Source organism: Pogona vitticeps, chromosome 3 (genome assembly GCF_051106095.1).
Source record: "Pogona vitticeps strain Pit_001003342236 chromosome 3, PviZW2.1, whole genome shotgun sequence".
Classification (NCBI taxonomy): Eukaryota; Metazoa; Chordata; class Lepidosauria; order Squamata; family Agamidae; genus Pogona; species Pogona vitticeps.
Window position 1 is genome coordinate 12,968,121 of NC_135785.1, and position 27,363 is coordinate 12,995,483.

Genomic DNA, 27,363 nt, shown 5'->3' on the forward strand with positions numbered 1-27,363 from the left:
TATGACTTCCGCAGTGTTATTTCTTTGTTATGCACTGTCCTGAAACCGCTAAGGGTTTCGTTTTAACACTCATTTGAGCTGTTAACTGGTGTGGAAGGCTGTGATCTATTTAAAAACTACAAGGCATCTGTTTTTGTCAGAAACATAAAGGGAATGGAGAAGGGGTGACCCCAAAAACAGCTTCAAGGGGCCACATGAGATCCTACAGTGACACTGTGCCTGCCCTTGTTTGAAACCCAACAGAGCTGTGGAACAGGATACTGTAGTGGTCTATGTTTACCTTCCAGTGGCCAATCAGAAAATAAAGTACTCATTTAAGAGAAAAAAAGTACTGTGCCAATTCAGCATGTTCAGTATTTAAAGAATTCTGATTTCTAATGATGTGCTGCTTATTATTTATTTGTTGCATTTCCATAATTTCCTTTCTCCTATACATGTTTCTTCTCCTTCCCTCCTCAAAATGGCTTTGTAAGGCAGATCATCTTTGCATTATAGCAACCTGCATATTAAACATTTAATAAGTTTGGATGGAAGGGACTTTGGTATGAATGCCAATCACTTAGCAGCAGCTAGTTGATCCCTCTCTACCTCAGATTCCTTTCCCCACTTTTTTACTCAGTCAGAGTTCTGTGTCCATTAGGTTCAGTCTTAGGGTTCTGAGTCAGTCAGCAATGTCAGGTGTTCTGTCAATGTTAAGAATTTGCAGTTGTGGAGTCACCAGTTACAAGTTTGAATGAAGTGTTTATGTCCCCAGTCAGTCAAATAATGAAGTTAACTGGTTAAAATCTATGTAACAAGTAAATATGTTTTGTTTGTTATTCTGTGATATATGAAGATTTGTGAGTAAAACAGAAACTTTTTTTAAATTCTTTCTCAATACCAGAGTCTCTGACTGAATCTATTGAGACTATATTGCCAGTTGTCAAACATCTGACCAAATAAGATGTATTGATATATTGAAGGAGACTTGAAACTATATAATAATCTGCCCTGTAGGTCCCTGTCTTGACTTTTGTCCACTGCGTAGCTGGAAGTTTTAAGCCAGCAATTTCCACAGTCTGCCGATAGATCAAGCTGAGATGATGTGACTGGTCCAAGACCACACACTGAGTTTCATTGTTGAGTGGGGATTTGTAGCCAGCCCTCCAGAATCTTAATCCAGCACTGTAACCAGCACAACACACTGGCTCGACGTTCTGCACGTAGGCCTCCCATTCTGACAGCTGTCTGCTTCATCTGAGTCCCCAGCAAAAGGACAATCATTCCCCTGCTCTTGTTGCCTCATTATTCCTCACAGCTACATTGCCTAGGCAGATAAAACAAAGAAACTGCTGCAGCAACTGTTTCCCTCCCTTGTTCTCTCTGATGGTGGCCATGCCTTTAGGGCTGAAAAGTTGGGAGCAGCAGCAGCTCTCACCAATGAGAACAAGGGAGGGAAGCAGCCAGCAAAGCAATTTCCTTGTATTCAAGAGAACTGATGGACTGCTGTGAGGATGAGAGAGTGTTGCTGGTGGTAGTGAGAGCTTTCATCTTACTGAAATCTCAGGGTGTGCCAAGGATGGGTTGGACGTCTCTACATGCCGTAGTTCCCCATTCTAAGCTAAGTGAAAACAACAGAACCATCAAAGTCTCTTATGGACTTGTTTAAGGGAACAAATTCATAGGCAGACCAGAATTTCCTTGCTGGTGAGTGAAGCCCAATATTCTGTTCCCAGCACACCTTATAGGCATCCTTCAGTCTCGAGAGACTATGGTAACATGCTCTGAATTGAGGAGTGTCCTCTCCAGAGCATGAAGCCTGGGTAAAGTAATATGGAGGATAGGCTGTTACCCAAGCAGCAGATCCCGCCTCTCCGCGTTGCTGGAATGGTCCAATGGAAAGGCAAGAGCCAATACAACTGGTTCCAGCGACGTTGCAGGAGTTGGCAGAACGACACGAATTGCCTTCGGGACTCCAGCTCAGGATTTTGCCTCTAGGTCAACTCCTGAAGCCTTTTCCACCAGTGGATATAGCCACAAGGCAGTGGAGGTTTGAAATTGGAGTTTTCCTTCTCCTAGATGGGCTGCCTTCCATGGCTGACGAGCCCCACCTACCCAGCCTGCTCTTTAATAGTGCGGAAGTATGCGCCAAACCTTAAAACTTTCCTGCCTCCCAGGTGTATGCAAATCTAATTGTTCCCAGTACAGTACTGGTCAGCTAATAGCCTTTGGGAGCCTATAGGCAAAACAGGAGGGACTATCATGTTCAAACGAAGCATCTCACAAAACACCAGTTGCTAGTCATGTGGAGTGTGTGTGGTGTATGGTGCGGCTTTGTTTGCAAGTGTCTTTTTCATCTCACCAACAAAGGTCTAAGCTTGTTACCTTTTCCTTGCTGTCAAGGTCATGGTGTCCTTTGCAAAAAAGAAGCAAAAATTCAACAGGTGCAGCAATTGCACAAAGTACGGTATGTTTTAATCAACAATCAATGGAAAACTCTCTTTCATATGAATGGAACTGTATGACATCCAAATTAACATTTGCCATGATGAGAGGAAGGAGTATCCAAAGAGATGCATGTACATATACATATAAGTGTACATACTTCTCTCTTGATTTTGTTAATTGTTTATTTACAAATAATTCTTGGTGATGGCTCCTATCCTTACGTTTTAAAGCTAACTTGAATGCCACACTTTTTGGATTTTTTTTTAAACATACACAGAGCACATCTATGCTGCCTGGACATGTAGGGGGAAGAATGAAACCATTCACACCAGATACACCCTAATGTCCCCTCACATATATTCTGGAACTCTTTCCCCAGCCCCATGATGTAGTGTCCTGAAACACAGGAATACAGTGTTGCCCTGCTTAACGATTGCCTCGCTTAACGAGCAAATCGCTTTACGATGAGGTTTTTGCGATCGCAATTGCGATCGCAAAACGATGGTCTAAATGGGGGAATTTCGCTTAGCGATGATCGGTTCCCTGCTTCGGGAACCGATTTTCGCTTTACGATGATCAAAAACAGCTGATCGTCGGGTTTCAAATTGGCTGCTGGCTGAAGAAAATGGCCCCTCGCTGTGCTTAGGGACGGATTCCTCACTGCACAGGCATGGAAAATGGCCGCCCCTATGGAGGATCTTCGCTGGACGGTGAGGTTTCAGCCCATTGGATCACATTAACCAGTTTTTAATGCATTTCAATGGGCTTTTTCTTTTGTTTGAAGATGTTTTCGCTCTACAGCGATTTCACTGGAATGAATTAACATCGTCAAGTGAAGCATCACTGTAATCTAAACCCTGGTAGGTGGTGAACATATGAAGACTTTTCCACACAATACGGGAGACAGGAAGTGGAGCTGTTACACTCCTCCTCCTACAGCTTAATGCTATCTGAAAGATTGCATCTTCCCACGTGAAGTTCCCCATACTGATTGATTGAATTTCTATACTGCACCATTTAATGATATGCCACTATTCTAGGTGGTTTCTAACAATAGAAATAAACATAAAATAATCTAAAAATATAGAAAGGTGGACAACATTCCTAAAAACCTAAGAGGGTGGCAACGGACACAAATATACTACAAAATATAATAAAAGTGAAAAAAAACCCTAAATAATAGACATTTCTAAAGGAAGGATATTCTGATATGCCTCCCTGAAAAGCAACGTTTTAATGTGTTTTCTGAATATTAGGCAGGAAGGGGCTCGGCACACCACCACAGACCAGAGTGTTCCACAGAGAGTTGGCCACCACTAAGAGGACCTGATTCCTCGTCATGGACTTCCTATTAAGACCTTTGAAGGGGTCCTTTCCATCTGTTCCACCAACCTCACAGGTACATTTTCTGAGGAGGTGACAGGCAGTTTTTGTTCGTTTATTCTCTTCCTGTGGAACTCGCTTCTGAAGGAGATCCATTTAGTTCCATTGTGCTGCCCTTCTGCCAGCTATAGGCGAAAACATTTACCTTCAAGAAAACTTCATGTTTCAAATTAGTGCTTATGTTAGTATGATATTTTTAAATATAGTTTTTAAATTCTAACTTACTATCACTTTCGTTGTATCTTCTGTTTGTAACCTGTTGTGGGTATCTGTACTGGGAGAAAGGTAGGCCAATCGATCGATAGATCAATCAACAAAGGGAGTTAACATAGTATTCTCCTGTGCTTTTCCATCAAAACACTGGCCACACCTCAATGAGCTTAGTTTAATCATGATTGCAACAGCAATTGCCTTAAGCAATATGGCACCTACTGCTCTCTGTATTCATAGCAAATGAGCTAGGGTTTAGTCACAGAAGGGTCTGAATGTGATTCTTAACCAGCCACCTAGAGTGGTTTGACCAGATAGGCGGGGTAAAAATACAATCAATCAATCAATCAATCAATCAATCAATCAATCAATCAATCAATCAATGACCTGCTGAAATGAATGAGTCTTCCTTCTAAACTGCAATTCCAAATTGTTTAGAATGTGTTTGTGCTATTTAATAGCAATACAAAATGAAACATACTTCCTTCCCTGTGTCAAAACACCGGTAGACATGTCTATGTGGGAGTGAGCAAGAAGGCTGACTTTTTTTGGATCAATAATTTGGGCAGCTCAAACCAAAATTCACTGCCCCTTAAATTGGTTTATTCCTATTTTCAATTGCTGCACAATTGCTTCTTATTTCCTGTTTCTGCTGGTGCAGAGGAACAGAGAGGCATTGCATTTTTCTCTCCTTATGGTTTTATTTATTTTCTATTATCAAGTAATAGATTTAACTTTTTTTTTCATGGAGAAGAATATATCTATAAAAAAGAAATGAGTAATTAAGCCACACTGAACAGGAAGCAATAATAGTTGAGAAGCTACAGAGACGAAGCTTCACATTTTAGTTTGTGGTTTTCTTGCTGGTGTTGTAACTTTGGTAGGTCCTGCAATTGCATGAGCAAAGCCTATGTACACAATACATAGGTAGGTTCTTGTTTAAGTGATTTTGTTGAATATTCATAGAGAGAATTGCCTGTGGCAGTGGGAAAAGGGCAATAAAGCACCAATTGACTGTAATACAATTACTGATTTGTGAACTATGGGGTAAATACTTGTACTGCAAAGGATCTTACTGTGGAAACAACAACAACAACATAATCAACAACAACAACAATGGTTAGCTTTCACCATGCATGCGTACACCCACAAAAGCAACCTCCCCTCAAATATCTTTTAGTGTTGGGGTCAAGAATGGGTAAAGGGAAAAACATAAATCTTGCAAAGAAAATAAAAATACTATAAAGGGGGGGGAATCTTAAAATATACTATATACAGTACTCTACAGTGATGTCAAATTCTTACTGGAATATGGCTGCATTTTTAAAGAATTGTCTCTACAAACCTTTAATTGTTACAAATGTGTATCAGTGTTACAGAGCAAATTCCAGAAAGGCAGCTGGTGATAAGAACTGCTGCCCTACCAGATACCTGTGTTTTCCTAGTAGCTGCAGGCAAATGGCATTTGAGCTCAAGAGGCACAATGTACCCAGTGTTTGAAAGCAAATAATTGTTCACTCTGTCTGCTGGTGGGGGTGGGGGAGGAGAGAGAAAGAGAAAGAGGCAGATAGCCAGGACTGACCTTGTTGCACAACCAAACCTGGCATTTGCTTGGGCTAGCAACGTCTTTATGGATGCTGATAATGCCAGCAGAACATTGGGCCCCTGCAGTCTGCAAAATGCTTGGGTGGCATCTCAGGGTCAAAATGCTCGAGCACTGCCTGGCTTTGGTTTTGGAATGAACCGGGGCTAAGAGGCTCCAACTGAACCCAGACAAGACCAAGATTTGGTTCCTGAGTGGCCCCTTCAATAGGTTCAGGGAGGATTTCCCGTAGACTGGACGGTGTTGCCCTCCCATTTAAGAATCAAGTCTGTAACATGGTTCTTCTTCTGGACCTGGCTTTGTCCTGAGAAGCCCAGGTTGAAACCACAGCCAGATCTGCTTTCACCCAGTGAAAGCTGATTGCCCAACTCTGCCCTATCTGGACAAGGACACTGGTGCAAGGATTGACTACTGAAACACCTTCTACTTGGGGATCCCCTTGAGGCTCACCTGGAGATTGCAGCCGGTACAGAATACAGCAGCCAGACTGGTAGCTAGGGCAAGCAAATTTGATCACATCCAGTTCTGGATTGCCTCCCTTGGTTCCCGATTGCATCCTGGATTAGGTTCAAGGTATTGATGCTTGCATATAAAGCCCTTCACAGTTTGGGACCAAGTTACCTGCTGGAGCGTCTCTCTCTCTCCAGTGCCATCTACGTACCTAACCCACAGATCCTCCCAGGCTATGCTCTTCAGGGTAGCCACTCCAAAGGAGACCTGTACGTTATCCACAAAAGGTTGGGTCTTCTTCGCAGTGGCACTGACTTTATGGCCCCCTCCGTGTTTACTTTTTGAAAACAACTTAATATTCTGCCTTCCACACTGTCACCTATCTGATTTTACGAAAGAAATCAATTTTTCCTTAATCTGTCTTTTAGAATCCGGAATCTTTCATATTTTAGTCTCTATTGTAAAGCCACAGAAGATTCAAAAAAATGAAAGAGCCTCTTTTTGGGGTGCCCCCCCTGCATGTGGGTTATCATTCATTAATTCATTCATTTTCTACTCTGCCTTCTTCCCCGTAGAGGACTTTCGCAAATTGTGTTGCACACCTGCATTGGGAAAAAAAGGTGCAAAATAAATAAATGAAAAGAAAACAAAATTTAAAAATTGCACAGTTGAATTTGGGATCTGCCATTTAAATTATCCACAATTCCTTGGAGGATTATGTTATGGGCTCTGCAGGAAGAAAGGCATATTAACAAAACAAAGCAAAAAAATGAATAGATTATGATTAATAAGCGATTCTACTACCAAGCATATCTGCTAGGGCTGGGGGCCCTTGAATAAGCTCCCTTTTTGAGAGGGGACCCATTGACTGCCCCCCACCATTTGGCATTGTTCCTGCACCCTCCCATGTGTAGATGATGTGTTATAATCCCAGTAATTTCCACATACAATCCAGGCAGAGAAGCAACCGTTGTCTGTGGAGGTGAGGAACAAATTTTACTTCAGAACCAGGCCTTGGAACTGGATTTTCCAACTCTCCGCCATGCTCCGATAATACTGCTTGATGGACAATATGTGTGTTAGTTCATTTATTTATTTACTGCATTCTCCACAAGCTAATCCCCTCAAGAAAGTTCGGAAACCAAAATAAATGCAGTACCTTTCAACACAATTAGGACACATTTCAACACAAATGTATCATAACGTTTATATAGTATGTCATAATATTATAATTCATGTAAAACATTTCCAGAAGTTTAAATGAGAACAACATGAACCAATAGGGCAGTTGAGGGTATTGAAGACGGTACCAGCAATATTCCATGTATATTACACAATTCATTAAACCGCTCCTATTAATAGAACTTGTGTGTAGGTGAAATTGTTATCAACAAGGCTTTATCAGCTTGTGGGTAACTCTTTTATTTGAAAACTCTTCTATCGCCCCAGTGTCTCCGCTTCCTGCCTTCCCATTGTGTTCTTCTGTTGTAACAAGGAACACCCCCCCTTTACTGTACAAGATTTGCAAATGTGCCATAATCAGTTATACTGCACCTCCGCCTATGTTGAATATTTTTTTTCAAAAACGGCATTTTGCAGACGAGTGAATCTTTACCCTGTCACTCCTTTCCCCTCCCCCAGTGTTTCTCTATCCTCCTTTGCCCTCCTACATACAACATCGCTGGCCTTCCCCCCCCCGCCGCCCGGGCTTGCTTGCACATTTCATTTGAAATGTGCAGAACACCAAATAATGACTTGATCTGCTTAATGTAATTTCCCAGGTCTCTCTTGCATGTTTTCCCCCGTCCCCCCCCCGCTCTCCTCAAAACGGGCTTCCCCTCCCCCACACGAGGAGGGTCCCTCTTCCCGCCTCCACTTCCTTTCTCGGCTGAATGCTGTGGTGGAAATGTTATAGCAAGGCCTTTAAGAAACAACAACGCTTTGTTCTGGTCATTGCACATAGTTGGCCCTCCTGGTTTGGAGAGGGGGGGGGGAGAGAGAAAGACAGCTCTTTGCATTTCTTAGAATTTCCCTGTATGTTTTCCACCCAAACCACACAGATCTATTATTAGCCCAGTGTCAAAAAATTTGTTGCAGATTTGAAGCAGAGAGAGTGTGGCTTTTGTGTTACACAGGGCACTTTAGGCTCCCCTTCCAGGCCCTGATTGCACATTCTGCGTATCTACACTGACTGGCAGCCGCACCCCCCCCCCAGCTCTTTTCCCTGGAAGTGTCTGGAAGCTGGCCTCCTATGTGCAAAACATGGCCATAGGTGCCCTCAAGTTATGGCCCATTCCTGACAATCCCAACCCTGCACCCCTTTTTGGGGAACGCCCTTCTCCGATTCCTGGAGGCGTTGATTGGGAATATTTTCCCATACAAACCGCCCTTCCCCCCTTATTTACTAGCAATCACTAGATTTTGATTTTCATTTAATGATGCTCCTATACATTTATAATTTTTGCCACTACTGAATTTGGGGGAGGCTTTCTCACCCTCCCCGTTATCCTTCCCTACTATTATTCCTCCTGACCCCTTCATCAGCTTTATTTCAGTGTTTCCTGGAGCACTTTCAAGAAGCCAGACTGATCAGGAGCACCTTCTTCTCCTCCCCTCCCCCCACCAATACTATACCCAGGCTGCATTGAAATCCCTATTGCTTTATCCTCCCCCCTTTTTTAATTTTTGAAAAAGGGGAGTGATTGCAATCTCTAGGGTCGTCCACACCCCCCATCCAGTGTTTACAGAACCATCCAATATTGTTTCCGCCCTTTCTGGCGAGGCTTTTCCCCTCACCCCTCCTCGCCTTTTGGAAACCCTGGGGCTAAATCGATGCATAAACTGCCCTTTGCAATCCCCCCCCCCAACAACGTTATACATTACAGTAAAAGGACCCCAAATATCCTTTATTTTTATTTTTTTGCACCCTCCTCTTCTTCCTCCCCTCCTGGTTCTTGTTTTGCATGCAAACTGACTTGCTCTTGCAGGAAGCCAGCAGGCAGGCAGGCAGGCCCGGCCTCGCCTGCCGAGTCCTCTCTCCCAGTCTTGTGTATGTGTGTGTGTGTATTTGTGTGTGTGTGAGAGAGAGTGTGCGCAGGCGCGCCTCTCTTTCTCTCTTCCCTCATTTCTGTATGGCTGGCCACCTTTTTTTCCTTTTCTCTCTCTCTCTCCCCCCCCCCCCCCAATTGCTGAGTGTCTGAAAGCCGTTGGCTGCTCTGAACCGTTTTGGCTCCTTCCCTTAGTAACAGCTTTAACATTCTGCCTCAATTCCTCTTCAATCTAAATCACACACACACTCACACTCACATACAGAAACACACATACACACACAGAGAGAGACACAGAGATTACTTTTTTTTTTATTACCTCCGCCTTCCTTGGGACTCAATCCATAATCTTTTCCCCTCCCCCACACATCAACCTCTCCACCGACCCTCCCCCCCCCTTTTTTTTAAAAAAATCAACACCCTTCTCCACACTCAGCTCACCCACCCAAGCCTTTGGGAATATAATTGAATACATTGAATTCTTGGTGGCTGTTTTTTTTTGGTGATCTTTTCTTCCCCCCTCCCCCCTACCGCTTGGCTTTTATTTTTAATTCCCCCCCCCCTAATATTTTTTTTGGGGGGAGGGCAGCACCGCCATTGCGAATCCTCCGTATAGGATCGACCTAAGACAAGAAAAGGAGGAAGCTTGCCTGAGGTAGACCTCTCGATGCTTTTCTTCCCCTCCCCCCTCTTTTGCCTTCATTGCAAAAGGAGGGGGCGAGATTACACCGTGCCGTCCGTTGCAAAGGTAAGGAAATTATGAGGGGGGGGGGAAATAAGAGCCGTTTGGTTTTTTTTTTTGGGGGGGTGTATTATACGTCTCGTTCCCTCCTGGCTTAAATAGTTATTTGTAACTCTGGGCGATCGAAAGGGATTTATTGTGCGGGGGGGAGGTGAAGAGAGGGATCTGAAGGCGGGGGGGGGGTAGAGATCGAGGGTGGGGGAGGGGGGCCCTGTGTTTGCCACAGAGTTGGGGGAGGGGGTTGGGGGATGGGACTCGGTGTACAACATGTATTTTTTTTTCCAAAGCGGCCCTCTCCTCGCCGCCAATCCCTGCTCCTCTCTTTATTTTTTTATTTTTGGAAATCGGTGTCTTTTAACTTTAATAATTTTCTTCCTCCCTTCTGATTTGTTTCTTTTCTGGTGTCTGATGTAATTTCCCCCCCCTCCCCCTTCCCCCTCCCACCTCAATATCCCTGCCCCCACTCCTGCTTCTGACCTCTTTCTAACACACACACACACACACACATATTTCACTATGGGGAGGGAAATGTTGATTCACCGCGTGTAGAAGGCAAAAACGAATGTTATTTTTTTTTAAAAAATTAGGAATTTGCACAAATAAATGAAAACCCAGCAGCCATTATGAAGCGAGCTGCTTTTATAGCCTATTTTTAGATCCCTTTTTCCTCGCTCTTTCTCTATGTATGTGTCTGTCTGTGTATGCATGCGTGCAAAGAAGGAGAGTTTATTTCCAGGCACATATATTTCAATTTCCTGCTGAAAGAAAACACACACAGAGACACACACGCGCGAGTGCGCGCGCGTCAGTGCGCGCGCACGCTCTCTCTCTCCCCCAAACACACGTATGTGTGTCGAAAAAGATCGCGCCGGGAAGTGTATATGTGTGTCTTGTGTGGTTTGCATTATTTTTTAAAATTTTTATTTGTTTTTCAAAAAAAAAGAAAGGTCAGTAGGAGATACATATTTATATATAGATATATAATTTTCCCCCTCCCTCTCCTCCCCTGTTTTTCAAAGGTTGGGGGTGGGGTGGGGTGGGGTGGGGTGAGGTGGAAGGGAAAGTTTTCTTTTTCTGGGTTTATGTCTTAAAATATGTGTTTGCAAGGAGCGGTGGGGGAGGGGGAGGGGGAGGGGGAGAAATGTGCTCATGCTCGCGGGTGGGGGAGGGGAGCCTGCTGCTGCTTATGCTGCTGCTTTTGCTTTGGCCAACGTCGCCTCTGGGGTTCTTCTGCTCCCCAAATAATTTGAGAAGCCTTGCTTTTCTTCCTCTTCTTTTGCTGGTGGTTTTTAAAAAAATATCTCTGAAAGGTTGTTTTGCTCCTGGCTGGTTTTACCTGCTTTTCTAAGCATGCAGGGTTGCAAACGGGGGGAGGGGGAGAGGGGAGGAGGAAAAAAAAGGCTGTGAAGGTGTCTTTGCAAAACTGCTCCCAAGTGTCGTTGTGGCACAGTTTCTAGACAAGTTTTGCTAAGAAAATAGGCCCCCCTTTTTTTCTTCTTCTCCCCCCCCTTCCTATGTGAATATGATAGGCCCTGGTTTGAAATTTCTTTCCAGTTCATAGAGGTTCTCTGTCCTTCTGTTTTTTTTTTTTTTTAAGGACCTGGAATGTCAGGGAACAGTTGTGGTATTTTTTTTCTGGGGATGTGTTTTGTGGTGGTTGTGAGACTCGACTTAAAAGTTGAGGGAAGTGCCCGGCTTTGCAGAGGAATACAGTACCTGCTTGTGTTGTGCCAACCATGTTAAAATATTCATTTTATTATTCTTGTGCCATGTGGAGAGTGAGTGTAAATTAAGTAGTGCCCAGGCAAAATGGATTATCACCGGAGTTTTTAAAGAAAAGCACTCCCCCCTCTGAAATGCTACAGAAACGTTCTTAATGATTATATTTTTGTGTCAATGAACCCACAAACAAAATAGTTTGGTCCCCTAATTTGATGTTGAAGAGAACTTTCTTTTTATGGTGTCCCTGAATTGCCTGGTGGAGTTTTCTGACTCTTCCATGTGCTTCACTTCCTCATTTTTGCGTGAGCGTGCTCCTCCTGTAAAGGAAGTTCTAACTGATTTATATAAGAACCAAAACAGTTCTTATTTGCTCTATAAACCTGGGTGGAGGGTGAGTGAACAGAAAACATATCATCTTAAAATTTCAATTTATTTGTGGTCCTTGGCTAAGATTAATCAGATGGCTTGCCTCTGTAGTCTGTTATAATAAAATCCACGAGGCTGCTACAGAGCACATGATAAGTGAGTGGCGTCTCTGTTCATGTTGTGTCAAAGCCATTTATATCACTCAGAGTTCAAAAGTGCAAGGATTGGCTCCGTTAAGTATTTAAAAAGTTCCATTTGCAGACTTTCAGTCCTTGGGGTTTGTAGTGTGGGCATTCGACCCAAGCCTCATGGTTGAGGGGGGCCTCAGTGGTTTTTAGACTGTGATTGCAACATTTGGGTAACTCAGGTGTTCATGGACAGCAACTTCTAGAATCCTGGCCAGTACAGCTGGTGGTGAAGGATTCTGGGAATTGCAGCCCAAGAATAGCTGAGTTACTCAAGGCTGGGAACTACGTACTGGTTTTGGTGAATCCTTCATAAAATTGAAATTTAATCTAGGGTTAGAGGAGGATACTGGTTTTACTGTGATGGGAATCTCAGCAAGCACTCAAAGCAAACCTCAAAAGGTTTCTGTCTTAAATTGATTTGCTAGGTCTGGAGAGGAAAAAATGGGGTCTTCAAGGTGCAGTTCATGTCATGCCTTGGTTTTGGGTATTGATGGATGTGGCAGCCCAACAGTATGTTGTGGACCACACGTTCTCTGCTCCATAGTAGAAGGAAAGTTCAGTTGAACCTAATGGTACACAATTCAGAGTGAATGTTGTGGCTAGAATCCTGTTGGGAAGATCCGTAACTAACAATTTTGTTGTCTGGGATTTTGTAGCCCTTTTGTTTAAATTTGGGTCAAGTGAAATGCACATACTTATGGGGAGAAATAGGGAGTAGGATTTGAGTGTGTAGAGACTACGCTGATTTCATATTGATCCTGATATAAGAAGCTGTATGTGGTCCTGAGATTGTACACATCCCCAGGGAAGATTGATGGGGTTTCCTACAACAAATATGAATGGACAGATCCGCATCCTTCCGGCAGCATTTTTGTTTGTTTTTTGCAACCTCTCAATTTTAGTATCATGGGTCAAAGCCTCAGTTATCCTGTTTTAGTTACATCTCTTCTGTTTGTTTGCACAGTGGGTTGAGGGCAACCACAAGAGCTATGTGTTTTTCTGTTTATCCATTGTGTGATGGGTCTTCCTCTGTTGATTGTGCAAGAGGCAGTCCAGAAAACCAAAAACTGCTTCCACAAGTGCATGGAAGACAACAGTTGCATTTTGTGCCTTGCAGCCAAACCTTTATTTTATCAGTGGGGACTGTTTACATGGATACTGAATAGTAGACTGATTCTTAGAAAGTTGGAGTATGGGGAAAAGTTTGGATAGATTGTTGCTTTGCGGACAGTATGATTTATTTGGTGCATTGACAACACAAAGTACAGTATCAGAGGATTTTATTTGAATGTGTGTTATTACATGTAGAGGCCATGCTGATACTGTGTCCTGAACAGTATTGGTGATGTTAAAATTAGTTGGATTTGATTTGTCGTGGACATAGTGATGACTTGGTGGTGGTTGTTTTCTCCTTTCGTTGTTATTGGATGGTGCATCCTTTTAAATTTGAAATTCTGGGGGATAATTGCCGTGCATTTTTTAAGCAATGAAAAAAAAACCAAATACTTTGGCTTCCTCGCTCCTTTGTTTTCCAAAGGGAGAACTAAGATATAATGAGTTTCGTCCTGTGTTAAGATTGCCATTTGCTACTTTGCAAAACTAAGAAGATCACAACTGTTATATTTCTAGAACTGGAGTCCCCCCCCTGTGTTTTTCTCTGTTCTAGAACAAAGTTGTGTAATTATGCAGAATGGTAGTATATTTGTGACTAACAAGACAAGGTATTTTTTCACACAACCTGTAATTGTGTTACACAACTTAATACTGTACCTCAAAATGCTGTTGTGAGTTTAGACAGTTTCTGTACACTTACTTATCAGTGTGAGTCATTTCTCTGTAGTGCGATGTTATTGAGGTGGGGATCATGCTATGGGGAATAATTCTTCCCAAACTTGACTGTTTATTTTAATATTTTTAATATGTCATATGTGAGAGTCAGAATGTAAGACTAGGCCTCCGGAGATTTGTGTTCAAACCCCACTTGATCATGGAAATTCACTGGCGGGTTGACAGTGGTCAAAAGACTCCTTGAATGTTTCACATACCTTGAAGACTCATACATTGGAATCAACATGACATCACATAATAAAGACAATAACACACCTTTTATAGATAAATCTTAGAGGAAGATAGACTCAATACTATTATATTACAATAATTTAAGGTAGTCTGAATATTTTAAAACTATTCAAGAATTGGTTCGGAACCACCTATTAATATCTTCCCATTTCTGGTTTGCCTACACTAGCTACCTGTTGCATCCTGGGTCAGATTCAAGATTTTGATTATCACCTTCAAAGCCCCTCACAGTTTGAGATCATGTTACTTTTCCAAAGGTCATCTACATATACCAGGTCCTCACGGGCAATGATCGTCTGGGTGGCGACTCTGAAGGAGGCCAGGAAATCATCTACCAGAAATAGGGCCTATGCTGTGGCACCAGCACTTTGGAACCAAATCTTGGTGGAACTACTCTTGACTCCTTATCCCCCAAAGTTTAAAAGACTTCTGAAAACATTGCTTTTCAGAGTCCTCTCATTGCAAACCTGCCTGATTTTTTTTAACCTTGTGCCTCATGTTCCACATTTTATTTGCAAATTATACCTCTTGTAGTATTTGTGTTATTGTGGATGTGTTTTAATTTTATGGGTTATTTTTTTATCAGGATAAAAATAACCCATAAAATTAAAACACATCGACAATAACACAAGTACTGCTGCAGGCTAAACCGCAGAAGCCTGTGCTCCAGGGTCAGAAGACCAGCAGTCGTAAGATCGAATCCACACGACGCAGTGGCTCCCGTCGCTTTGTCCCAGCTCCTTGCCAACCTAGCAGGTCGAAAGTATGTAAATATGAGTAGATAAATAGGTACCATCTTGGTGGGAAGGTAAAACGGCGTTACCTAGTCACGCTGGCCCTGTGACAACAGAAACTGTCTTCGGACAAGCACTGGCGATACGGCTTGAAAAACGGGATGAGCACGGCCCCCTAGAGTCGGACACGACTGGACTAAAAATGTCAAGGGGAACCTTTACCTTTACCTTTAAACCTCCAAGAATAGTGCACTGCACTAATGGGGCAATATACAAAATAAATAAATAAATGATTAGCCATGTAGTTAAATAGAAGTCTCATGCAAAGGGGCAGTAAGTCATTGACTATCACAAGGTTGGGAGATGTGGGGCCAACTTGGTGTTTGACCACAACATCAACCTTTCCTCAGCAGTGGGAAGGAAAGGGAAGGCGTTTTTGTACTTTGCTAGGTTACACCCGCAGGCATATGGTCGTAGAATTATAGATCTGGAAGGGACCCCGGAACTCATTGAGCTTGATCCTGCACTGAAGCGGGAAACTGGTGGAGCCATGCTGGAAACAATGCAAGATGCGGTGGGACTTGTACTGATGTGCCAACTTACTATTATTTTAAATCATTCTCAGTATTTATAGACTGTAACAGAAAGCTGTTTACAAAAATTAAAAAGCAATCTATATGAAGGAGAACACTTGTCCTTTATAAAAGCAACCATTTTCAGTGTAATAGGTGACACAGTGATGTTCCCCCCTCCCTTTAACTAACTTAATGGCTGGAATCCAGTGGTATATTTGTAACATCAGTAGCACAACTTTCAGCAGTGAACTGTCAGAAGTTAAAAAGCAAGAGTAAGCATTTTCTATTGCACACTGGTGGAAGACAGGAGGGCCTGGCTTGCTCTGGTCCATGGGGGTCACACTGAGTCATGGAGTGTTATGGCAACTGCTTCTCTAATTTTTTTTACCTCACTGCTGAAAGTTACTTTACTGGTGTTATGCCAGCAGAATACTAGGATTCTAGCCAATATAAGTTGTTGGAATGCATGGTTAGTTCATATCCTTAAAAGTGGAAGGACATGCATACGTTAGCAGCTTGGGAATGCTGTGGTAGACCTTCCAAATGATAATTGAGAAGATCTAGAATGTATTTAGCATTTCCATTTGAAGGATAGGTTGAGGCGAGGGAAGTATTAGCAAGCAGTGTCTGCAGGTCCAATACAACACTGTTTTAAAAAGGTGGAATTCTTAGATGGAGAAAAAATACGGCATGACTGGAACGCTTGGTTGTGTTTGCAACTTATTTGAGTTTCTTCAGTCCACTTGTTAAGAGTACTTTAAAAAAGAGCAGCTGTTTACAAACCAGTAGACTCCTTATAAAGTGGCAATTATGAAGGCTTGGCACAGCTTTTTTTTTAAACACAAGGGTTGTAAATGTGAGTACAAAAAGTTATAAAATGTTAGTGTCTGTCTCAGTAGTCATTCCTGCAGGTGATAGTTATATTTGGGAAATAAGGGTCTGCTTCTTCTTTTTTTTCCCCTACACTTCAGCTCCCCAAATCCCCCATATGGAATTCTGGGACTTCCAGCCTTCAATCACATACCTGCAAACTCCTACATTTTGCTCCCGGCTTCTTAGGTCTTTGCTTCCTGATATTAAATAAAAAGAAAAGAAAAGAAAACACTGACATAGTGTCTAAGCTGCAGTACTGCAGCCAAGACTCTGCTCATGACTTGATTTTGATCTCAGCAGACATCTGGTAGCTAGCTTGAGGTTGACCCAGCTTTCTATTCCTCCGAGGTTGGGAAATAGAGTACCATCTCACTTGGGGGACAATGTGTAGCCTGCATGATTATGTTGTAAACTGCCCAGAGAGTAAGTTCTGTGGGGCAGTATATAAGTAGCATGCTTTGCTTTTTGTACCCTTTATATGCTTCCTAAGAGTCACAATTCGTTGACAGGTGCACTTTATCGAATCTTAATTGGTTATGACACTACAATTTGCGGTGTTCTCCATGTCTGAGTCAGCCAGCCTGAGTGTCATATAGTTTGGTCTTGTGACAGCAGGGTGGTTGATATTTTCGGCGTGAAGGATTCTAGGAATCATCAATAATTAGATATCATGTTTATGTATTTTTGTTTTTCTTTGTCTTTTTAAAGTTTTTTAAAAATCATTTCTGTTTCTCATGATTATCATACTGTTATTGAAAGTTTGGTTTAAATATATGAAGTTTAGAATTTCAATTTTACACCATAAGTGGACTGGAGGCTTCATTTGTTGCAGAGTCCATGTACTTTTTCACTAATAGGTGTTGGCTATTCATAAATTGGAAATTCAGGCAATATTGCCTATTTTTCTTATTTATGTAATAAGGAGAACATTACCAAATACACAGAAATTTGGTCTGCAGTATTACTGTTACATGGCAGTTACAAACAGCAATTGGCTGAAAATGTTAGACAGTATAATTGGAATTAAGAGGATGGGTTTGGTGCATTTAGAGTTTGCTCCTTTGGCATGCAGTTTGGTATTACTTTGAGTCCAGTTTACCTATGGGAATATTCCCCATTGAATACCCAATAGCTGAAATCCTGTTGCATAGTTAAACAAATGATATAAACTTTTAGAAATGAGTTGCTATCAGTTAAAAAAATATTTGGACAGTATCTGTTGCCTACCAAGTGACGCAATATGCATCCGATAATATCTATGGAGAGTTCTTAATTTACAGCAATTTCCCTCCAAAGGTTATGGCATTTGCACAGTTGTGCAACAGGATTTCAGCCAGTAAATTGCAGCCAGCTCTTTAATTTGTGGAAAGTGTGAATCCTCTAAGGTTAGTATTTAGGATGCTCAAAGCAGGGTCTTTCCAGTAATGGCGCTATGGCTATTGAATAGTTTATTTCTTTATTTGAAGTACTGTTACTTATATACTGCTTGACTTAATGCTCAGCAGTAAGTTAAGCAGTTTAGAGTAAAAACAATAAACCATCAGGCCAACAACAGAGCAACATTATCATGCAAAAATAGAACCAACAAAATTATTAGAAACCCAGATATTGTTGGAATCAGGGAACACAAATGTAAATTAAGAGAAGATGTCCTTAAACGCTTCTTTTAAAAGTTGGGAGGGGGTCCAGCAGGAGCCCATTCCTGAGAAGGAACAAATTCTAGTAGAAGTCTTTTTTGCCTCTCCCGCCATTTCTCTTAGGAGGCTTTCTATAACCCCCTTCCCTTTAAAAAAATCCTTTTATTAACCTGTTTAGATATTCTGAATTTAAAGAGAACACTTTTCTGATTTCTATTTTTTAACAGTTAAAACAGCTGGATATTTGCAAAAGTTATTTTAATTTTTAATTGACTTTTTCCCTGTTCAGTTTTTTAACATCGCATAGCTGCTTGTGAAGACATGATTCATAAGTGTTGTTAATAGTAAAATGCAGTAATTGTTTGAAGGATGTGAAGAACAAATCAGTATTTGAACATAAACAATCTCAAGTGAGCAGATAAAAGGAAAAGATTTTAGATTGTTTTCTTGTTACAAAAGAGCAGTATTCAGTTTAAAATGCTCCCCATTCACCTTTTTTCACAGTAAGTTCAAGGCTGCTTATGTTGGAGAACATTAAACAATAAATAGAAAGAAATCAAAATAAAGTTGTTGAAATCATACCACATGAAGTTAATTTGTTCATGGAGGAAGATGATTTGGCTAAAAAGATCTAGGTATCTTTATCAGATGCCAAACTACAGCTGTGACATAGAAAGACCTAGGTTAGGAAATGTCTTTATAGCATTGTTTTAAAGCAGAGAGCATTCAGTGTTATGTCTTTTCTCCACCCCCTTTTTTTTCCTTTTGGTGAAATACTACAGCTCTTTCGCTTATTATCATTTTCTTGTTTGGAGCATGCAGAACAGCCATGTAACACATGCTGTTCCTGTACCATCATTTTTTTTAATTTATTTATTAAATTTATATGCAGCCCATCTAGAATGTGTCTACTCTGGGTGGTTTACATATACTGTAATATAAAAAATAAAGTAAGATAAAATCCAGATTAATCCAAGATGGGAAAGGGAAAAAAAGAGGGGGGGAAAAGAGGAAGAAGGAGAAAAAAGAAAAAGAAGAAAAGGGGAGATAGGCTGGGCTGTAGGGAAGGCCTGCCTGTATAGCCATGTCTTCAAGTTAGTCTTGAAGGCCCTCAGCGAGGGAGCCAGGCAGATCTCAACAGTAAGTTGTTCCAATGCTGAGGGGCCACTACTGAGAAGGCCCGGTTTGTGGTTTTTTCCCACTGGGCCTCTCTTGGTGTTTGGCCCCTCAACCGCCCAACCTGACTGGAGCGGGTGATATGGGTAGAACTGGGTGGAAGAAGGCACTCTGCCAGGTATTGAGGTCCTAAACCGCTAAGGGCTTTATATGTAATGGTTAACACCTTGAAATCAATGCGGAAGTGAATAGTTAACCTGTGTAAGGCAGCCAGAGTGGGGGAAATATGGTGAAATCTTTTCACCCCTGTTAATAGTCTGGTTGCCATGTTCTGGACCATCTGAAGCTTCCACATCAGTCCCAAAGGAAGCCCCATGTAGAAAGCGTTACACTAGTCTATTCTTGAGACTATGAGTGCATGGACTAGTGTGATGAGTGCCCCTGTGTCTAGATAGGGATGCAGCTGGGCAATCTGCTGAAGATCTAAGTGGGCAGACCGAACCACGGACGCTACCTGGGTCTCCATGGTAAGCGTTGGGTCAAGATGGACCCCCAGACTGAATTCTTTGTGGTGAGAGTCACCTCCCCAAAAGAGAGGGAGTTCCCCAAACCACTGATATCGGGGGCCCCCACCCGCAAGACCTCCGTCTTGTCCAGGTTCAACCTTAGTCCATTCGACTGCATCCATTGCAGAACGGCCTCCAGGCAGCACCCAAGGGACAGAACGGCATCCACTGCAGATGGAAAAAAGGAGATGTAGAGCTGGGTGTCATCAATGTATTGGTGACATGAAGCTTCACATCCCCGGATGACCCCCCTCAACAGCCTCATATAGATGTTAACCAGCATTGAGGAGATGATCAAATCCTGCAAAACCCCACAACCTGAGAGACCACAGGGCTGATACATTTTCCCCGAGCTGCACTCTCTGGAGATGGCCCTGCAAGAAGGACCAGAGCCAAGCAAGAGCAAGGCCACCAATCCCCAACTCGAGAGCCTCCCCAGGAGGATACGGTGGTCAACGGTATCAAAGGTGGCTGAGGAGGATGAGCAAGGACATTTTGCCCCTGTCGGCCTCCCTAAGTAGGGTGACCAATGCCGTTTCCGTGCTGTGGTGTGGCCTGAAGCCCAACTGAAACGGATCCAGGCCGTTGGTTTCATCCAAGAGAGCCTGAAACTGGTCGGCCACCACACACTCATCTACCTTGCTGAGAAAAGAAACATTGGCAATGAGCCTATAATTGCCAGTGTTGTCCGCCGCCAAGCTTGGTTTCTTTCTAATGGGTCTAACAAGCATTTCCTTCTTGCCCTCAAGAAGAGACCCATTTATTATTTCAGTGGTCCATTCAGTTATCGCCGCCTGGCAGTTTTGATTAGCCAGGCCGGGCAAGAGTCAAGGGAGGAGGAGGAGTCTCGGCAGCAGTCAAGGACCTTGTCCACCTCTGTGGATGTCACAGGTTGAAGCTGAGTAATTCTCAACAGACAAGGCGCTGTGCTGGATGTCTCAGCTCGATCCACTGTTTCCAAATAGTGTGCAAGATCCCGGCGGATGGCCTCCATTTTTGATTTTAAAAATGCCGCAAATTGGTCACAAGAAATGCTAGATGGAGGCCAATCGTGGCAAATCCGTATAGGTCACACACTATATGCAAAAGTTCTGATTACAATGGTGCCTCGCTTAACAACGTAAATTTGTTCCAGTGAAATTGCTGTAGAGAGAAAACGTTGTAAAGTGACAATTGAAACGCATTAAAACCCGGTTAATGCGTTCCAATGGGCTAAAAACTCACCATCCAGCGAAGATCCTCCACACGGCAGCCATTTTTGGTGCCGTATAGCGAGGAATCCGTCCGTAAGCACAGTGGGGAGCCATTTTGAGCAGCCGGCAGCCATTTTGAAAACCCGCCAATCAGCTGTTTTGATCGTCGTAATGCGAAGAATCGGTTCCCAAAGCAGGGAACCGATCTTCACAAAGCAAAAAAACCTCATTTAGACCATCATTTTGCGATCGCAAAAGCGATTGCGGAAACATCATCATGAAGCAGATTTGTCGTAATGCGGGGTAATCGCTAAGCGGGGCACGACTGTAGATGCTTCGCTTATCCGGACAGTGAAGTAGGCTTTCCTAGCAGCCTCTGCCTTAGCAAGATAGAGCTTAGATGCAACCTTGGCGGCTTTTAAGTTATTTTCCGTCATGTTCCGCCTCCAAGCGCTCTCTAGCCTTCTATTCTGCTTCATAGCCCATAGCTGCTGGTTAAACCAAGGTGCTGGTCTGGCTCTGCGGTAGAGAGGGCATTTAGGATTGATCGTGTCTATTGCCCTGGCAGCAGCGGCATACCAGCCATCCACCAGGGCCTTGACAGGAGCGGCAACCAGGTCATCGGAATCCCACGCATGGCATTCTGGAATTCAAAAGGATCGAGTAGCCTCTCTGCTTCCAGTGGGGAGGGACGGCCATTGTGAGATTGCACTTTATAAGGTGATGGTCCAACCATGACAAGGGGACCAGCCGATGGTCAGTCACCATTGGGCCACACTCTCTCTGCTAAGTGTAGAAAACCAGGTCCAAAGTGTGGCTGTCCACATGTGTGGGGCCATTAACATGTTGGGACATGTCCAAGGAAGCCATGCTTTCCAAGAACTCAAGAGCTAGACCGGTAACTTCTGCTTCCGCATGGATGTTGAAATCGCCCAAGACAATCAGTCTTGGGGATCCCAACAGAGCCACAGAGATGGTCTGTTAGCTCCGATAGGGATGTGGCTGGATTGCGGGGAGCACGGTATACCAGCAAGATCCCAATACCATCCCTGGCCCCAATCAACATGTGGAGGGCCTCTAGGTCTGGCATCGCTATGGCAGAGAGCCTGACAGCCTCAAGGGTATCCTTATAAACAATGGCAACTCCCCCACCCTGACCCTCCGGTCTACCCTGTTGTTGGACACCATAACCGGGGGGACAGGCCAGAGACAGGGATACACCTCCGTCACTACCCATCCATGTCTCAGTTATGCAAGCCAGATCAGCATCCTTTTCCAGAATAAGATCTTCTATTAGCTGGGCTTTATTGGATACAGACCTGACATTCAACAGCACCAAAGTTAAGAGTGGAGGGGTGACTGAGCTGGTTACATCGAGCCTGGTAGGTGGTAACAGCACCAGAACAATGGACAGCTTTCAGGCATCTGTTCACCGTTCTTCTGGAATGACTAAGAGCTGTACCAACACCATATCTCCCCCCCACACCTGTAATCACCTGTATGTTTTTGAAGCCCTTTCTGGTAGGCAGGTCTTCCTCTCCATTCCTAGCACAAAACAGTCTAACAATAGCAGAAATCTCAGTTAAGGTAAGAGTAAGTACACAGTAATTAAGAGTAAGGAATTAACATAAGCAAAATAAAATACACACTATTAATTGAATTAGAATCAATAAAAATAAGAAAGACATTAATACCATTTAAATAACTATTACAACTTAGGGTAGGGTAAGCTAGTTCGTATAGTTAAAGGAAGAAAGCCCATCCGACCACCCTACCTCTAAGTGTAAGAGTTTAAGTTTGTTTAAGAATGCTTTTATGTTTCATCAAGTCAATTGAACCCTTTTTCAGGGCTCTCCAGGCAGAGAATACTTAAGAGGTTGCTTACGGTTCCCTATTTCCAGGAGTGCCCTAGGATTGTGCAGCTTGCCCAAAGCCACACAGACTGGCTCTGCTTGCAGGAGGCACCGTCAGAATTGAGCTCCTAACCAATGAGCTATCCAGCCAGCTACCATCATGATACTGACACGTAAAAATTTCAATGAAATGTTTGGGTACCTAGTGTGGTATAGTGTAGAAATGGATCATGACTCAGCAGATCTGGATTCAGTTCCCTTGTTCTGCCAAGGAAACTGACTGGAGGTGTGGAATTCATTAAAAACACTCTTTAAATATCTCTCCTACCTTAATACACTATTAGGATTGTTATGTAAGTTCTGACTTGATGGCATGTAACATAACAATTAAGTGGTTTCTGTGCAACAAGAGGGATGCTTGTTTAAACTTTACATGTGAAATGGGGGTAATCTTACTATTTATTGATTTACAGGCAATAGCTTTTTATACCCTTTTTTAGTTCTTCAGAAGCCTGAGTATTGCTCTGTTAGATCCTTATTGTACTTTTATGAAGGATTTAGATATTGCCATCTCCCTTTTGTTACCCTTCTGCTCTCCCACTGCTTCTTCTGACTTTTTCTTACCAGTGGGTTAAAAAAATCTGTTGATGAAGGGCTGATGTTTAACTAGGAGCTGTGCACGGAACCACCGTCATACTGCAGTCAAACCTCTGCTTGGGAAAATTATTTTCAGATTACAGCTCCCATAATTACTCATCCAGCAGGGCCACTGGAAGTCATAGTCCAAAAAAATAAATTTTGCAAGCTCTGGGTCAAACTACTTGTTTAAGTCTGTTTTGACAGGCAGCTCTCCAGAGTCTTAGAAAGAGAATGGCATTTCCCATAATTGCCTGTCTGATTCTTTTATAATTGAGGATGAACTTGGGACCTTCTGCAAGTGAACTGTGCATTTTGCTTGCTCTGGTGAGGATAAAGAACATTCTGTTGTTTCAGCAGAACATGGAGTTGAGCGAGGTGTCGTCATTCTCAGTCCACCTTTGCAATGATTAACTTTGTTTGTTTTTAATTTATTTACATTTTATCTAGCTAACGATCTATGTAATGTGAAACTAGGTAGGACGTTAAACACACAGGCATTGCACAAGAAGATCTTTATTTGATCCAATTTGTTCTCCTGCATTTGGCTACGTTCAGTTTCTGTCTTGAAAAAAGAGTATTTTCAAGCTTGTCTTCCAAAGGAAGTGGATATCCTTCCTTTTAAATTAAAAGGAGGCAAGAAATGGAGTAAAGGTGTCCAGGATGCAGATTAAATGGGATGTAGATTGAAGGCTTGGAGATTAGTGAAATAATGGATGTACCTTCCAAATCATTTATGGTCACATTGTAATTATCTATTATTATAGACATCCAAGGGTATAATACCTGATTATATTTAAATTATTTTGAAGGTAAATGTATTGTTTGAGATGCATTGGTTTGTTAAGTATGTGATGGGGGAATAATAAGAATGGCTCTGATTTGCTGAGGGAGAAACTAGATGGGGGAATGTATTTGTTAGGGAGGTCTGGAGTTGGAGAGAGCAGACTGAGAGAGATTGCAGGGGAGAAGCATGATAGAGAATGAAGAATTGTGTGGAGTGAATGGCCTATGAATCAGCTACCTCCATTTGACACTTATTTTAATAAAACCTCATTAGATTTATTCAAGCTGAGTAGTGCTGAGTTCAATAACTGAGAGAACAGCTTTGTGGAGAGTACTGTATTATAAAGTTGTGAGTGAAGGGGAAATACACACAGGAGCAGCTATAGGTTGGTGGCAGCAAGAGAGGAAATAAGTAGATATTATTAAAGAAAACATGTTTCTTCCTGTTGATTTTAAAGAGACCATTACATAAATAGTCAAGCGACAAGTCCAAGGGAATTCTGGCATTAGTATAAGAGAGAGATGTGTGACAGCAGGTAAAAATATTTTTTTGCCCATGAACACGGTGAATAGTTACTAATAGTAGATGTGGGACAACAACATAAATTTGAGAATAAGACTTAAATTAGTCTTGTGAGGTTGATGAGAATTTAAACTAAAAATTAAAAAAGCCGGAGAGTTCTCTTGTTTTAGCATTTTTACAGTAGAGGCTACAACAATAATTGATTAATTCAAAATATTTATGTACTACTCAACTAGGACTATCTTTAGAGTGGTTTATAAATGTAAAATCCAAAAGCAGCTAATCAAAACAGCTGTTTTTACAACCATCCCAACGAAAAAAAAACCAAAGATATTAAAATACTAGAATGTTAAAAACAATAAGCATGAGGAAGGATAGAAAAAATTTTAAATGCCTGTCGGAAGAGGAGGAGTACTTAGTGTGAAAATTGAATGCTGCTAGTAGAGGTATCGGAGACATCTCTCTGAGTGGCAAATTCAGCAAGTGGGGCACCCTACTCTGGTAGCCACCCATCATATTATGAAATGGAGACATGTTCTTCTAAAGATACCTTTTGTAATTGGGAAGAAACATGTGAGAACAGACATTCTTTCAGACAAACTGCTGTTTAGGGTTTAACAGGTAAGAGATTATGAGAAATGCTGTAGCACTGGATTTTCTGAATTGATGGGGATTGAGCTATTTATCTCTGAATTCCCTTCAGGTTCAATTGATTTGTGTAACTTACTTCCCCAATATAAGGCAACTTATGTTTCTACAAATTATTGCGTATTTTGCCACTGAATTGAATTTATCTTTTCTACTTGTTTGGGTACATTTTAAAAAACCATAATGATTCTCACATGATTCTCTACACTAATGAGATCAAATTTACAGTTGATTTATTATACTACCTTCACAGTTTTGGCTCCATATGCTATCAGTATGAAGCAACAACATCCATCTATCTAGCTGTCTGTCTGTCCATTTATCAGTATTTTTCTTCTAAGACTGGGACCCATGGCATTACACAAAATAGTTAAAAATATATTCCTGAAAAATAAATACAGCTAAAACACAATAAATGCAAATATTAATGTATCATTAAATCCATTATGACCTTAAAGCACTTTGGCATAACTCCATGAACAGTTGTTAACCTATATTACAAATATCAGAAAATCAGCACATCCAGTCCCAAACTCCTTGCGTTTATCAGCAATTCTGTTGCAGAAGACATGTCTGAATACAGTGGTGCCCCGCATGATGATGATAATCCGGGAAAATCGCTGTTTAGCAAAATTGTCGTCATGCAAAAACCCTTCCCCCATTGGAATGCATTGAAACCCGGTTTAATGCGTTCCAATGGGGAAAATACCTCATCGTCCAGCGAAGATCGCCCATAAGGAAGCCATTTTGCGGCGCCGATCAGCTATAAAAATAGCTGCCCTGCAAAGCATGGGTCTGGAAAACACAGGGCAGCCATTTTTGTGGAGCCGAAAAAATAGTTGTCTTGTGAACAAACGGTTCGCGAAGCACAGACCTAATTGACGTCCAGCGAAAATCCCCCATAGGAATGACTGTTTTGCGAATTGCTATCGCGATCGCAAAAAGCCATCGTCATGCAGATTTGGCATTTGTTGGGGTCATCGTTTAGCGAGGTACCACTGTAAATGATCTTAGCCTAATGGCAGAAGGACAAGGAAGAGGCTATCCTAGCTTTCTGTGGTAGGGAGTACAGTAGCCTGGGTAGCAGCCACAGAGAAGATCCTGTCACCAAATGAACCTATGAGGATGACAGGACTGAGAGAAGAGTCTCTCCTGAACATCTCAAAGTGTGGGCAGATCTTTGTGGGGGACTACAATCCCTGAGATACCTTGGACACAAGTCTTATGGGGCTTTATAGGTCTTTGAACTGTGTCTGGAAATGGACTGGTAGCCGGTGAAGCTGTTGTGAGAAGGAAGTATTGAGGTTCTCTCCAACTGAGTCTAGTCCACCTTATCCAGCGCTGTTTTATTACCTCTTCCCTGATCTGCCTTTTAACTAACAAGGAACACCTCCTTCTGGTTTGGGTTAAGCTTCATTTTTTTTTATTCTCATCCATTACTGACCTTGGGCACTAATTTAGAATTAAAAGAGTTTCCTCAAATTTAGACGGGAGAGAAAGTTGAGTGTCACTAGCACATTGATGACACTAAACTCCAAATCACCAAACAGCTTCCAGTGATTGTATGTAAATATTGAACAGTTTAGGGGACAAGCCAAGCTCCAAGTCATCCCACGGGTCAGTAGCCAGAGTATTGAATAGAATTCCCTCCCAGATTGTGAGTTTGCTTTTCCAGAAAGGACCAGAGCCACTGTAAGACCATGTTTCCTATAGCTTCAGGCCTAACAATGGGCTGTTATAGACATTATCCAACATAGTGAGCGCTTTTTCCACGGTGATACTACAGCTGACTCTCTTAGGGCTTTTAGAATCCTGCCTTCTTGAAGAGACGCCGTCCCTACTCTCCTTCCTACTTGTCTGGTACCTGGTCTGGCTACTTTTGCAAGCCAAGAATGGGAATTGTCTAGAATACACGTGGTGTTTCCTACATGTCCCAAGCATCCTGTCCATATCCTCAGGTTATACAAGCTGAAATGCATCGGTTACCACTGGGTAAGCAGCAGCCA

The 27,363-nt window shown here is 42.3% G+C and overlaps 1 protein-coding gene across 3 annotated transcripts in view; it reads left to right on the top strand.

Moving 5' to 3' along the window:
* Nucleotides 1-8,034: 8,034 nt before the first annotated feature.
* TBL1XR1 (TBL1X/Y related 1) overlaps nucleotides 8,035-27,363 on the top strand; it is a 194,604-nt gene continuing 175,275 nt past the window's right edge. For 2 of the 3 annotated variants that reach the window (XM_072996221.2, XM_072996220.2), the window contains exon 1: nucleotides 10,051-10,809. The gene's annotated coding sequence lies outside the window, so the exon portion shown is untranslated. Of the gene's footprint in view, nucleotides 9,869-10,050; nucleotides 10,810-27,363 lie in introns of those variants that run through there. The other variant, XM_020799055.3, reaches the window with a different exon arrangement.